Source organism: Schistocerca piceifrons, chromosome 7 (genome assembly GCF_021461385.2).
Source record: "Schistocerca piceifrons isolate TAMUIC-IGC-003096 chromosome 7, iqSchPice1.1, whole genome shotgun sequence".
In the NCBI taxonomy this organism is placed as follows: Eukaryota; Metazoa; Arthropoda; class Insecta; order Orthoptera; family Acrididae; genus Schistocerca; species Schistocerca piceifrons.
The window spans coordinates 235,841,377-235,856,813 of NC_060144.1; the positions used below are offsets into that span (position 1 = coordinate 235,841,377).

General features: G+C 40.6%; 1 pseudogene; it reads right to left on the minus strand.

Moving 5' to 3' along the window:
* Positions 1-14,847: 14,847 nt before the first annotated feature.
* Positions 14,848-14,965, minus strand: LOC124709459 (annotated as a pseudogene).
* Between the last annotated feature and the right edge of the window lie 472 nt (positions 14,966-15,437).

The following is a 15,437-nucleotide window of genomic DNA, read 5'->3' on the forward strand; positions in this document are numbered from 1 at the left end:
CAACTCCGGGGGCCTTGTTTCGACTCAGGTCTTTCAGTGTTCTGTCAAACTCTTCACGCAGTATCGTATCTCCCATTTCATCTTCATCTACATCCTCTTCCATTTCCATAATATTGTCCTCAAGCACGTCGCCCTTGTATAGACCCTCTATATACTCCTTCCACCTTTCTGCTTTCCCTTCTTTGCGTAGAACTGGGTTTCCATCTGAGCTCTTGATATTCATACAAGTCGTTCTCTTATCTCCAAAGGTCTCTTTAATTTTCCTGTAGGCAGTATTTATCTTACGCCTAGTGAGATAAGCCTCTACATCTCTACATTTGTCCTATAGCCATCCCTGCTTAGCCATTTTGCACTTCCTGTCGATCTCATTTTTGAGACGTTTGTATTCCTTTTTGCCTGCTTCATTTACTGCATTTTTATATTTTCTCCTTTCATCAATCAAATTCAATATTTCTTCTGTTACCCAAGGATTTCTACTAGCCCTCGTCTTTTTACCTACTTGATCCTCTGCTGCCTTCACTACTTCATCCCTCAAAGCTACCCATTCTTCTTCTACTGTATTTCTTTCCCCCATTCCTGTCAATTGCTCCCTTATGCTCTCCCTGATACTCTGTATAACCTCTGGTTCTTTCAGTTTATCCAGGTCCCATCTCCTTAAATTCCCACCTTTTTGCAGTTTCTTCAGTTTTAATCTACAGGTCATAACCAATATATTGTGGTCAGAGTCCACATCTGCCCCTGGAAATGTCTTACAGTTTAAAACCTGGTTCCTAAATCTCTGTCTTACCATTATATAATCTATCTGATACCTTTTAGTATCTCCAGGGTTCTTCCATGTATACAACCTTCTTTCATGATTCTTAAACCAAGTGTTAGCTATGATTATGTTGTGCTCTGTGCAAAATTCTACCAGGCGGCTTCCTCTTTCATTTCTTTTCTGAGACTATCCTTCCGTAAATTCATTTTTCAGACCTTCAAGAAATATTACTGAGTGCAGGCCTCCTTTTGGCTCACATACCATTTATTATAGCTATGATTTGAGGACTCATTACTACATGTCAATGTGATCTCTTCTGTATGTTATCTACTCTGTTTCTCATCAGTGAAGTAACTTCATTTAACCCCATTTCGTTCTTCTTACAATTATTTTTCTGCTCAACGATCAGCTGATAATATTATTGTATAATTTCATCCTTTCTTTCAGACCTTCAAGAAATATTACAGAGTGCAGGCTTCCTTTTGGCTCAGACACCATTCATTATAACTATGATTTGAGGACTCATTACTACATGTCACTGTGATCTCTTCTGTATATTATCTACTCTGTTTCTCATCAGTGAAGTAACTTCCTTCATCCCAATTTGTTCGTCTTTACAATTATTTTTCTGCTCAACGATCAGCTGATGATATTACTGCATAATTTCATCCTTCCTTTTATTGCAAATGAACTGTCTTATCTTTTAAAATATTATCTAGTACTCAAGTTATTTCTGTAATGCCAAATTACCTATCGCTACAAAAGTTTCACTTACATCAGTTTTGAAACCTAAGGAATCAATCCTGAATGTCTTCCCTGAACTCTTAAACTTTACTATCTTTCCTTCAAAATTTAGACTCTGCATGCTTTATCCCACTCATTCCTTAAGACTCTCAGTGTGTTCTTTAAATTCTTTTAGCTCAGACTCCATTGAATCTTTTATATCTTTAATCTTTTTTGTCCTAATTGTATTTTATCTTTCAGTTTTGATTTCATTCTAGCTGAGCATTATAAATTATAACCTCATTTAGTTGATTGGAATACTTCTATTTTTATTTTCATATGCAGCGTCGTTCTGTATTATATGCATTCCATTGGAGTATCATGATACAAAATATGTGCTTTCTATAACATGTTTCATTTTCATGGCTTCCACCTCAAAAACTAAGAGGCCATTCTCCCTTTTTTGTTGATTTCCACTTGTAATTCTGAAAGGGTTCCGTCAGATCCATTTCATATGTTTGTGCCATGTAGTTGTGTTGTTTCTGGGTTTCCTGTGTGTGATGCAAGTGTACCTCAAGGAAGCAAAAGATCCATTTTTTAAATCATTACCTCTATATTTGGTACCTGAATCCTTTTTCCCATGTTGTAATCCTGTGCTTTGATTCTGTGTGTCTGGCCTGACTGCATGAGACAAGTCTGTTCTCTTGCGGCTAAAGGGAATCTTGTAGTCTATGACAGCAGTTTTGCCAACGTAGGGTGGTTACGCAGAAGGACAGAATGCTTCTGTATGAAAGAGTACAGAAGAATTTGTATCAGGTGGCGGTAGAACTTTCCCCTCTCAGGCTACCAGAGTGGGTAAGTCAGGTTGCCATGATCTTGTCACACTTTAATTTTTATGCTAGAGTTTTATGCTTGGAATACTAGGAGAAAATTTACATTATTCATTTGAGTATAGTTTTGCATTTGCGTGAGTGTTTATGATGTTTACACGAGTAGTACTTTGTCTAAACATTGTTTGGCTACCACGTGGGGTACTAAGACGAAGGAACAATGCTTAGTTACATATTTCACCAGCTTGTTTCATCTTCAAAGCAATAGATAATTTACGTGACATGGCGATGCAGAATAGATGGAAAAGAAGTTAGGAATGCCTAAAATGTAATGTAAGTTGGAATCTTCCTGAGTATATGAACGCAGATTGTTCAAATATAACGTATTACAGAACGTTCAGTTGGTAGTTCAAAGGGTACATGGTGGACTGAAAATAGCCTCTTTGTCCGACGAGCAAAGTGCTATGACTGGAGGTGCCGACGGTGAGACACTGAACGCGTGTGAAATGTTAGAATGTAGTAGCACACGTGAAGTTTCGTAGTAACAATGATGATTTAGGTGATATTGCTAAATCCATAGCCGCGATATCAGGTTCAACTAATAACGTAGTTGCATAAAAATCAACAGCAAATGGGTTTAGTCATAGGTCAATAATCACGGGTGGCTTGTTTACAGGATGTCATGAGCATGATAACGGATCAGACGAAAATTTAACTGGGGAAATGACAAAAACTAAACGAGAAATTAAACGACAGACTATCAAAGCAACAGGATGATGAGATAAAACATAATGAGGCATTACAGATAGCGACGATAGAGTAACGAAGCAACAGGACGAAGCGAGAAAACAAATTGAGCACTTACGGAAGGAAATGAGAGAGGTGTGTGAGATAGTCTGGAAGAGTAGTTCCATGTTTTCACTATCCAGGTAAGCCATGAACTATGATCAGAGCAAGACGCTAGGTTCTCCAAAATTGGGGAGAGGGGTGTGGCAGTAAAAGCACATTTGTTGAAATTGCGCAAAAAGGCGACAGAATGTGACAAAAACATATGCACTGAACATGAAACGGTATGGACAGACAACCGATATCGAAGAGACAGATTTCAAAACAAGGAACGGCAGCCTGGGAACTAGAACAGAAATTTGAAGCGTTAATATTAACCTCAGATTTAAAATATGAGCTAGTGAATTATCACGAAGGAAGCAGCAAGGAGCAAAGAAAGTAGTGATTGTATGGTATCTGTTGCAGTGATAGACAATCACGAAGTTCTATCTTTACATGTTTTAAAGATGGACACAGCAAAATTAATTGGTGGCATCACAGACTGACACACGAGCTTCACAAATGTGTGACGTATGTAGAAAGAAGATTAGGCCACAGCCATTAAAGAGAGAACTGCGTAGTTTGCGATAGATGCTGTGGGGTAGAGTCAGAAGATTCTGGGCAAGAGGATGAATGGGATTGTGGACTGGAAGCATAAGCACCCATCAACAGGGCTAATGATACTAAGAATGTCCAAGGATTTTCACCACAGCAAGAAATGGATGGCTCTGCCTATAAACATTTATTGTTGATGCAGAACTTCAAGCTTTTTAGTAATTCGTTCAATGGCATCCATCCCAGGGAATGGTTGGAGCAATTCTTCTCCTCCCACATGGTGTAGCGGGTATAGGATTGAGTTTCTGTGGGCATTTAGAGGTAGAGCCAACACTCCAAATGAGACCTATTGTACAGGTGTCGTACGCACCATACAAGTATGGCAGGCGTTCTTATTAGCTTGCTGGTCGGTGGCTTTGCAACGTACTGCCAACCATGACATCATTTATGTCATGAAATTACAACCAGTCGGTACTTACATACCTGACGTGGTTCTTGGAATTCGATTCACAAAAACACTTCAATGAGCTAACCGGAATTTGGGTCACCAAACTACCTGTGCATCTTAAGCTCATTATTTTGGCTGTTTCGTACAATGGTGAAGTGGAGGCTTTCAAGAGCTTCTCGCAAGATTTAGAGTACAATGTAGGAGACAGTAATGTATGTAATGACCAGACTCAGCAAAACCCTTATGATGGGTCAACACAAAACACAGGACAAAGTAGAAACAGGTACAAAATGGTTCAAGCGGCTCTGAGCACTATGGGACTTAACATCTGAGGTCATCAGCTCCCTATAACTTAGAACCACTTAAACCTAAGGACATCACACACCTCCATGCCCGAGGCAGGATTCGAACCTGCGACCGTAGCAGTCGCGCAGTTCCGGACTGAAGCGCCTAGAGCCGTTCGGCCACCGCAGCCGGCAAACAGGTACAATAGGCTAAATCATTTATTCGTATGGCACCAACCTTACCGACAGAATAGATGGAATCACCACCATAACGAGTGTGGGAGAAGACATGATCAGGAAAGCCCGGACAGGGGAAACTTTAACAGAGAGAATTATGGGAACAAACCCCAATAAAGACATGAGGCAAGAAACAAAAACAGATTTGTGGTTCTGGAAGGTGTCTCTGATACAGTCCATGGATCAACATAACAATCCGTCAGAGAACAGGCCAGCACCCCACCAATAACAAGTGTCAATGACAGAAGGAATAAGGATACAGGAGGTGGAGGTAAAGTTGGACTTGTTAACATTGTCTGTAAGAAATACTTAACGGAGACACTCTTAGGTGAAGTCATTGAAGTAAAAGCTCTAGCAATAAATCCAGTCATATCGATGCCTGTGGATCCATTGGGTCTAAGTTGTGTTTTCAACACTGGACATTTCTTTTCTCTTATCAGTGAGAGTGTGTTTTAAACGTGGAGGAAGTAGGCTTGTCTAATTTTGTCATTAAGAGGGGCAGAGTTAAGGGAGTGATGCTCGGCAGCCGTCCAGTGTGGCCGAGCGGTTCTAGGCGCTTCAGTCTGGAGCCACGTGACCGCTACGGTCGCAGATTCGAATCCTGCATCGGGCATGGATGTGTGTGATGTCCTTAGGTTAGCTAGGTTTAAGTAGTTCTAAGTGTTAAGTCCCATAGTGCTCAGAGCCATTTTTGATGTTCAGCAAGAGTATAAGAGGTGAAGAGACCGACTCATGTAGTGTTTATTTGTCATGGTATCGAGTTTGAAGCAGATTTGATGATCGTGCCACTGCTGAATTTAGACGTGATTTTGGGCGTTGACTTTTCGAGTTCCCACCAAGCAATGTTAGACTCGACTGGAGGTGAAGCAACGTTGAATGTTAGGGGGATTATTGGGAGAACACGTTTTGAAGATTGTGTTGCAGGAGGAGAATCTGAAGAAGTAAGTTGTCTTAAACTCCTTACTGAAATGGAGTTGCAAGCTGACATTGAACAGGTAGTGAGAGTGGGCTAGGTACTTTGCTCTCCCAGCAGTGGTGAGATGAATTTCTTGCAAGTATAGTAGGAGAGAGTGTTAAATCTGTAGAATGCAGTTTTGAGGCAGATTGAGGCGAGTTCTACAGCATCTTACACAAGTATATGTGTACTCTGACTATCCTATGCAATTAGGACTTTTGAATACGAGTTTATGGCATGTGAGCATAACAATTTTTTAAGCCTTACTCCACTCTTCGTGTATACAAAGCAAAGATGGAAAAGGAGGTTCGAGATACATGGGTGTGAGGTATTACAGAAAGAGCAGTTTGGTCATATAATAGCCCCCATTTTAGTAGTACTGAAGGAGGATGACCCTATCATCTTGGTCCTCGATTATTGCAAGCAGATTAATACAGTCATCTTGCCTGAGACCAACTGGCCAAAGAGCTTGGAAGTGTCACTGCAAAAATTTTACTGAATACAAGTGTCATCTTCCATCAACTTACATATAAGCTACTGGCAGATTGCACTGCATTACAAGTGTCGGAAACATACTACATTTTTGTGCTTTGGCACATGTTGTCAGTTCAGGGGGCTTCCCTTTGGTCTATTATAGGCAACTAAACACGATCCTCCCTTATGACCTGAAGAACAGGATTGCCTTAAATGTTGAGGAGATTGGTGAAAGGTCGTGGGCAGACCAATATTAGGTTTGAGGGGAACCACTGCCAATATATGCGCGGGTTGGAGTCGCAGTAAATTTAGATAAATCACAATTTCGTTGCCGGAGTATTAAGTTTTTAGGTAACATTATCCCAGTGGAAGGTATCTAGTCAGATACAGTAAAGATTCAGGCAGTGAGAGAATATCTTGTTCCTAGCAGTAAAAGAAAATAAGTCAGGACTTTATTTTTACACACATTTTGTTAATTATACTAGTTTCCCAGAATGAGATTTTCACTCTTTGCCTTTCATGGACACGTGCTGTACCATCTGAACTACCCAAGTATGACCCACTACACATCCTCACAACTTTACTTTTACAGGTCCCGAGTTCGAGTCTCGGTCAGCTACACGGTTTTGATCTGTCAGGCAGTTTTATACCATTTTTATTTGTCACGGTGTCGAGTTTGAACCAGATTTGATTAGTGTGCCACTGATGAATGTAGATGTGATTTTGGCTTCGACTTTTTGAGTTGCCACCAAGCAATGTTAGACTCTACTGGAGGTTGAGCAGCAATGATTAAAGGAGACTATGCGTCCTATGCAGTGCCACACAGCGGTTTTTACCAATGACAAGAAGAGGCAGTTTCTGTAACATTAGCATGGATAACGCAAGTCAATATCTGTCAGTTCTGTAACTTGATGGACACCATTAACTAATGTGTATTAAGGGCATTCACGAGTGGTAAAACACAATGGATACCATGTCACTTGTACATGTCGCAGTCCTGTCCAGCTCAACACATCACAGTGGAGGTTGCCTATTCCTGGAAGACATGGAAGATTATGAATTTGTCCGCCAAAGGCACAGGACATGCTACAGAGCACAGAAATAAAGCTCAGTTACATAGTAATAAGCAAACGGCTCGTTTCAATATACCACAGAGCTCAGGGTAACTAAAATTCTATAACTAGTAGCATAAACAAGTTTGTTTTTAATTCTACTTGAGACACAATTACAGATACTTTAACCTCAGAACCATGTCCTCTTCTTATTTCCATAATCCTCATTCTTCCCAGGTTTTTTCTATCAGATTCTAAAATGTTGCAGGTTAAAATATCGATTGTTATTATCGGCCAAACGGATTCAGAAATATTCTCAATTTAGTCCAATCACCAGGAAGCCATGTCTAGCAGAACGACTCTGTATGTTATTACATAAAGCACGCAATGTGCCTGCCAAATATGGCTTTAGATTTTAGTAGACAATCTAACTATAACGGGCAAACACTGAGTTTATCCTACAACGAACTGTTGTCACTACCATTGTCTACAAATTAAATTTTGCAGAACACAGAAATGCTTTGGAATGAATCTCATTGCTAAATATGCTTATAATAAATCTTAATGGCAACTGGAAGTCTCTTTTTTTTCAACTTAGACATTCAATTATTTGCTGGATTTATTCCAGTCTCTATCTGCCTCTACAGTTTTTATCCTCGACAGCTCCCTCTATTGACTTGGAAGTCACTCCATGATGTCGTAACAGATGCCCTACCATCGCGTCCCCATATGTTCCTTTCCTCGCCGATTCTCCGGAGATCCTCTTCATTCCTTACCTTATCAGTCCACCTAATTTTCAACATTTTTCTGAAGCACCACCTCTCAAAGACTTCAATTCTCTTCTCTTCCGATTTTGCCACAGTCCGTGTTTCACTACCATAGAAAGCTGAGCTCCGAATTGTACATTCTCAGACGGATTATTGCTAATATTAACTGACTGAGTGTGGGGCGCACATAACCTAGCCGAACACGATGATATGTGATATTTTCAGAAGTGCATGCGAATTAATTTAGATTTACACAAGAAAAACAGTGTTACAAAATGAAACACAATAAATATAAATGATACATTATTGACAAGGGGAAGCCCTCAGACACAGCCAGCCGATTCGACTCATATTTGGTACGTCGCTGGTGCACAACCAAAAATGAAAGTCTTTAAGATATTTTAGCTTCCTGTTTTTGAGGAAACCACACCTATAAGTTTACGATACGCAATGGACTCAAGACTGATGAGGTCGATAAATAATTAAAAATTGATTATTTTTCATCATCATGTATGGGGTCTGCGAACGCATATTTTTCTAGAAATCAAGGAAAAAAACTTCTCTGAGTGCCGCTTATGTCGTTTACATTTTTTTCCTTTTAGCAACTGATAGGAGTAGAGGAGTTAATAGATAAGTAAATCAATAAGGAAGACTAACAAGGTATGCAAATAAATATCTCGAAACACTTCGGTTATTACAAAATTAAAAATTTAACACTGATCGCTTTTCATGACTCTTTGACTTAGTCTGTCACACGTCCTCCATTTCTTTCGAACAACTAGATGGATGGTATTCGTCAATAAACACTCGAAACAAATATACTCGGGACACAAGAAGATCTAATGAACGCAGTCTCCGCGTGACCGCTGCGGTCGCAGGTCCGACTCCTGCCTCGGGCATGGATGTGTGTGATGTCCTTAGGTTAGTTAGGTTTAAGTAGTTCTAAGTTCTAGGGGACTGATGACCTCAGTAGTTGAGTCCCATAGTGCTCGGAGCCAATTTTTTTTTTTTTTTTTTTTTTTTTGAACGCAGTCTTCGCGCGATTACATCGTTCCTTTCGAATACTCGGCCTAAAATCAACTTGGTTTACATTAAAAACATTTCTTTTTGGTTAACTAATTTTGATGCGTACCACCCATACGATGAGATTGCCTGAAAGATCGGTGCTGAAAGTTGATCATACATTATGCCATGAATAGTTGTTGCATCTGCACGGTTGTGCAGTTTCCGCTGCATTTCCAGAAGCTGATTTCAGTACTGAATCCTCGAAATAAAGCTTTTAACTTAGCGATGAAAATACACATGACAAATTTGGCATACAATTGCGCAGTTTGGCGGAATTACTTCTGCAAGTCGGTTGACTCTTGTCATCTATAAACACGCCATCATACGTAACGGTGTTATTTTGTCCACCCCAGGAATCGAATATCAGACAAATTGTTATTAGCAACGTATGGTTTTAAAATGTTCTCAGGATATGATTTCTAAATCTGTCAGTTTACCGAATTTGGTGGAAGTGACTTGAACATTTTTTGAGGAGTCGGTTAAACCACTGATCTCTTCTACACCACGGGAACCAAATTAATCATTAGTTTCTTATAAGCGCAAGAAAACGTAAAGGCAACAAAATTTCCGGACACTGTGACGGAATATTGCGCCGTATACTAGGGCGTTATTTTGTGAATGCTACAAACTGGGACAAGGCTTCGTTCTCTCGCGATAACGCGCGTCGAATGCTCGTTTTCGCAGCTCTCTTGCTGGGAACTGGTTTCACAAAACGAGGCTTAAAATTTTAATTCCTTACTAGTCCTAGTCGTTTGAGAAATTTATCTTCCTACTTTGTTATTCGTTATTGTTCTACTTACTTTATTAGCCCTTGTATTTATGCCAATTTCGAAACTTAAAAAAAATGAAAAAAATAATGCATTTGGGACTCGAACTCACTCGCTCTGTTCCCCAGCCAGAGATATTGGCTCTGTTCTCCAGCCAGAGATATTCGTCGTTACACCAGCGACGTTTTCGTTGCAGAGCGCTTACCTTATGGGTACCTAAGCGGCAGTCAAAACAGTTTCTTTCCTCGATTTCTAGGTAAATAAGCGTTTCCGGACCCTATATACGCATGATGATGAGAAACGCTCAATTTTCAGTTATCTGTCGACCTCGTCTATTTTGAGTCGATTGCGCGTCATGGTTTTCTCAAAAATGGGGAGGTGTTGGACCAAACTATCTTGGAGACTTTCATTTTGGGTTGTACACAAGTAATCTGGCAAATATGAGACGAACTGATTAGCCGTGTCTGAAGTCTTCCCTTTGTGAGTATCTGTAAAATGATGCGGCATTGGGACGTAGTCAGTTCATACAATGCAGCTAAATGACGTCACTTCGAAAGTAGCGAATTTGTAGAGAAGAGCCACATTCAATAACAAAAACGTATGGTTCATCCCAAAAATTTTAATCACGCTGCTCAGTGTTATGAACATAAAGCTTAAGTTAAATGGTTACAGCACGTCTTGGTAACAAACTAACACCCCGCCTCTGAATTGCTTCGATGTCTTCTGTCAATCCGACCTGATGCGAATCCTAAACACTCCAGCACTATTCAAGTATGGATCGCACTAGTGTCTTATACGAGGTACAGATGAACCACACATCCCTAACATTCTCCCATTAAGCCGAAGTCGACCATTTGCCTTCTCTGTAACGATGAACCGGACCCTGATAAGAACACAATTTTTGTTGACATTTGTTACGAATCATTGCAAGACGACTGAGCCGTGGCGCGGCTGGCGCCAGTGTTCTCGCACTTACAATGGCATCGCTGCCATCGATTATAGGGTCACTATCTTTGCCTTCCGCGATTCAGGCCGGTGGTCGGGTGGTTAACGGGGAGAGAAAAGAGACAGGTGAGTGGATTCGCAGGGTCGGAGGTGGCTTGTTGACGTTTACCGTGAGGCCTGTGGTACGACGCCTGTATGCTATGCGCAGGGTCAGCGAGAGATCCCGGCAGTGACTTGATGGGACCTAGGGTTTGGTATCGCGGTCGTGCACTTTTGTGTTTTGGGGCTTTTCTGCTGCGAGGGCATGTATGGGTTCTTGTTACTGGCCATTGAAATTGAGATGTGTCTATGGCGTGATGGAGGAAATGTGTGATGCTCGCCGCTGTTGCATGTGAAAACGCTTCGTCTGCCTTGTGTCTGTGCAGGAAATTATGTGAAGTAAACAGCTGATACCACGGCGACGTCTTGCTCTCACACGTTGTTGAATATATTTCGGAATTACTGAATGTTGGCCGAGCGGTTCTAGTCGCTACAGTCTGGAACCGCGCGACCGCTACGGTCGCAGGTTCGAATCCTGCCTTGGGCATGGATGTGTGTGATGTCCTTAGGTTAGTTAGGTTTAATTAGTTCTAAGTTCTAGGAGACTGATGACCTTAGAAGTTAAGTCCCATAGTGCTCAGAGACAATTACTGAATGGTGAAGATATCCCACGTGTAAAGCAAATGAAGCCATTTGCGCCATACTAAGGTACTGTTTTATTCTGCTTAAATCTGTATCAGTTATACGTGCATTTATATGCCCTTCTTTAGTTGTAGGAGTTATAGAAGTGTGTAAACAGAGAGCTGTGTGGAAAGGAATGTAAAGTTGAACCCCTTCCAATAAGTGAATACACTCGAACTCTGTATTATTAAAGGTATCTTTCCATACCAGCACCTACGTTGGGTAATAAGTGTTATTCGGAGGTTGTCATGGTACTGTAAGTAATTATTATACACAAAATTGTTTATTCTGATTATACTAAATTGGAGATGTAAGGTCGGTTGTGTACCGCTGTAAATTACTATTGTCTCCTCTGTGTGGCAGCCTAGCATTGTCAGTGGCTTCAATCATTATTCCTGTCTTATTTCAAGTTTTGTATTCGCGGGTTTGCTCAAGCTGGCACTATTAAGTTGAGTTGTAAGACCTATAAACAGGCAAGTCAAACTGAGTATTCTTTGAGCTCAAGACGATATTCTATTACGTGTTACCTTAGCTTGTAACAGGTTACAAGTATTTTACGTGTTATTAATATTCTGCTGTTTGCTTTGTCTAAAGAGGAGCTAGTTCTGTGAAGTAGTCGTTTATATTTTATCAGTGTGTTAAGCGTTGCGACTTTTCATGTTAATTGTTTTTAAGAAGCTACAAATGACTCTGTGTATGTTGCAGGTAGCTGAAACTGACATGTTCACGGGGGTCGCGTCCTGACGGGGTTGATAGTGGCCCTTTTTACTACGGCACATCCGGCTGTCCTCCTTCAGTACATTTGGCTCGCTTATATCGTTACTACGTTTGTCTAGTGGAATTAGGGCTTACTGTAATCACCTTATATGTTGAAGTTAAGTACCTCCCTTGCCAGGGCGCGAACCTTCGTGGATATAGTCTTATTCTCATCTGTAAAGATTGATAGTATTATTCATTTGTTCTCGTCACATGTATGATTATTTATCTTGTTATATTTAATGTCAGTAAAATGTAAGTGTTAGCGAGGTCCGAATTGGGACGTTGTATTCTCCTCTTGTGGAAACAAATTTAAATGATTCTATTCCTTTTTTAAGTAGCTTTTAGATGCGTACATTTTGCCTCCATGTTTGGTGTTTTTATGGCTTCCACGTTAATTAAAATTACAATAAAGGTAAATTTGGCAATGGAGGGTTTCGTTATTTATTAGTTGCTAAGTGGATCCTAAGTTAATTGCAGGAACCCTACCAACGACACTCTCCAAAAGTTCTACGTTATTTATACACTAGATCTTCAAAAATTCAATGCCTAGGAGACAGATACGATGACAAAGACAACGAATATATTTCATTAAGAAACCAAGTGTCGGAAATGCCCATTGAGTGAGTACGGAATATCCAGCTTATTAACTGGTTGTTAAAATAGTATTAAATGTGTTTCAGTCCTTCATTGTTCTGATGGCTGTTACAATAAATATCCAGAGTGAGCTATTAACTCCAGCACAGAGCTGGTATCGTCATGGTAAGCCACCCTGTTCGATGGAAAATGTATGGTGCATTGTGCATATGGATGACCGGTGCAAGAATTCTTGGAACCATTTCCTCCTCTAAGCCCGCAGGGTTAGAACAAACTTCGGTTTCCACTTAGCCTCACAGGAAAACGCCTCGCAGTTCTCTCCGCGATTCTAAACTCTGATAATATTTCGAATTATTTGTGGGGTGTTAGGTCACTGTTTCGTGACCACAGGAATTTTAACGTTGTTTAAGCTCTTTATGGCAACTGTGAATTGTAATATTCAGCGTGTGACGAACTTGTTAATGTTTGTCCTGATAGTGATTGCAACTTATGAACTTTTAGTTTCGCCTGTACGTAAGATTTTCGAGCTGTCGAACTTCAAGTATTTTCTGCTGACTTCCGACCGTCAATTTGCTGCTGTATGAGCTTTATTTGTACATGCTGCAGTGTTTAAATGCTCTGCTCGCATTGCGTGACAAAAGAGGCGAATTTACTCCTGTTTAAAAGACTCTGACTGAAAAGTGGGGTACCAGCTGCCTCTTTCTGCCTTCCTCAGCACCTTTAAAAATTTTGAGAGCATTTATATATGAAACATTTGGGACTTGAAGGGACTCATACTAATAATGTTTTACGTCGTGCATTTGTACACACCAACACGGTTTAAGTTTAAACAGCGTACGGTCGCATGTTTCTACCAGTTTTCTTCGATAGATAATTCATGTTAGTATTTGACAACCATAGCTTATTAAACAGATGGTTCAGTAATATTCACAGCTATCAGCACCTGCTTTACTTGGGACTGGAACTATTACCATACATCTTGGTGCCTGAAGGTATTTATCAAGCCTCACATATCCTACATACCGAGTGGAAGTCTTGATATCGTTGGTTCTTTTTATATTTTAATAAATCTGGCACGGAGACTCTACGAACTTCCCGTCACTGATTTCACTCATATGGACAGGGTGTCTAAAGCATCGCTAGGACTTCAACATATGTAAGCATGAGTACGCAATTGTAATCCGTTTCCAAGAAAATCGTGTTTTAATATTTTAGGCGAGCTTATATAAGTCGTATGGTCGCTATCCACAGCAGTAGAGCGAGTAAGCGCTTAGTTTCATAAGTCTGAAGTACGTGAATAGAATCTCGCTGCTGGTATACTTTCCTTTTTATTCCTACGTAATTCTAACAACAGATATGCATGGTACGCCACGAAACTTTGTGATAACCGAGAGCCGTTTGTGAATGTAAACGCAGTTTGTTTTGCAACAGATCTTTGAAAAACAAAATCCCTATTAGAAACTCGACGTTCATTCAGGTGGTGTACAGCGCAATAATTATTGTTTTCCTTGTTTCTGTGATCAATATCATACTTTGTGCAGTGTTCCAAATGTCTCACACTATAGTTGTCACAAATGTAGATACAGTAATATAAATAAAATTACTGTACTGATTTGGTTGAAGTACTTGTGTATCCTTTTTTTATTCCCAATCACCTCACGAATATGTTTTCTTTTCTTCTCCGGATAAAGTTTATGAAAATAACACCTGCATCATTAAATACTGATAATTTGCACAGTCATAATAAATCTATTGTTAGCATGACGTGGGAATGAGAAAAAAATAAGTGCTGGTAAGCAGACTTGACCAACGACCTCGCTCGTCTGAAAGCAAGTGCTTACTCCTCGGTTGCAGACCCGTTGAATATCAGCAAGCGCACAGAGCAGCAGAAGCACTCCGTCTTCAGATCACAAGTGGCCCATCGGGACCATCCGACCGCCGTGTCATCCTCAGTTGAGGATGCGGATAGGAGGGGCGTGTGGTCAGCACACCGCTCTCCCGGTCGTAAGATGGTATGCTTGACCGAAGCCGCTACTATTCGGTCGAGTAGCTCCGCAGTTGGCATCACGAGGCTGAGTGCATCCCGAAAAAGGCAACAACACATGGCGGCCTGGATGGTCACCCATCCAAGTGCCGGCCACTCCCGACAGCGCTTAACTTCGGTGGTCTGACGGGAACCGGTGTATCCACTGTGGCAAGGCCGTTGTCCACAGAGTATATAAGCACGCGTAAAAATTTCAAACTCGATTCTCTCGAAAACAGAGAGTTGCGTCTTCCTGTTTGCTTATGCTGAAGTCCTAGTCATGCCGTACATAACCTGTCAACACGAATGAAATTGGTGATAGGAAAGTCGTACGGTCCACTTGTGAAAGAATTTCGTCTACGTAAGGTTATTTATTTCGACCTAAGTCTTTCTGTGGTCTGTGAAACAGTATCAAACCTTCCATCTCATCTTCATTCACTTCCTCTGTCTGTTTTAACAACACTTCCTTTAAATTTCTTTCCTTTATATAGCCCTTCTTTGTATTTCATCCACATTTTGACTTTCTCTTCTTTGCTTAGAATCGGTTTACCCTCTGAGCTCCTGATATTCATATACTTGCTTCTGCTTTCTCCAAAACTGTCTCTAATTCTGCTATACGCGCTTTCGATCCTTCCCCTCTCATGCCTGCTTCTGCGG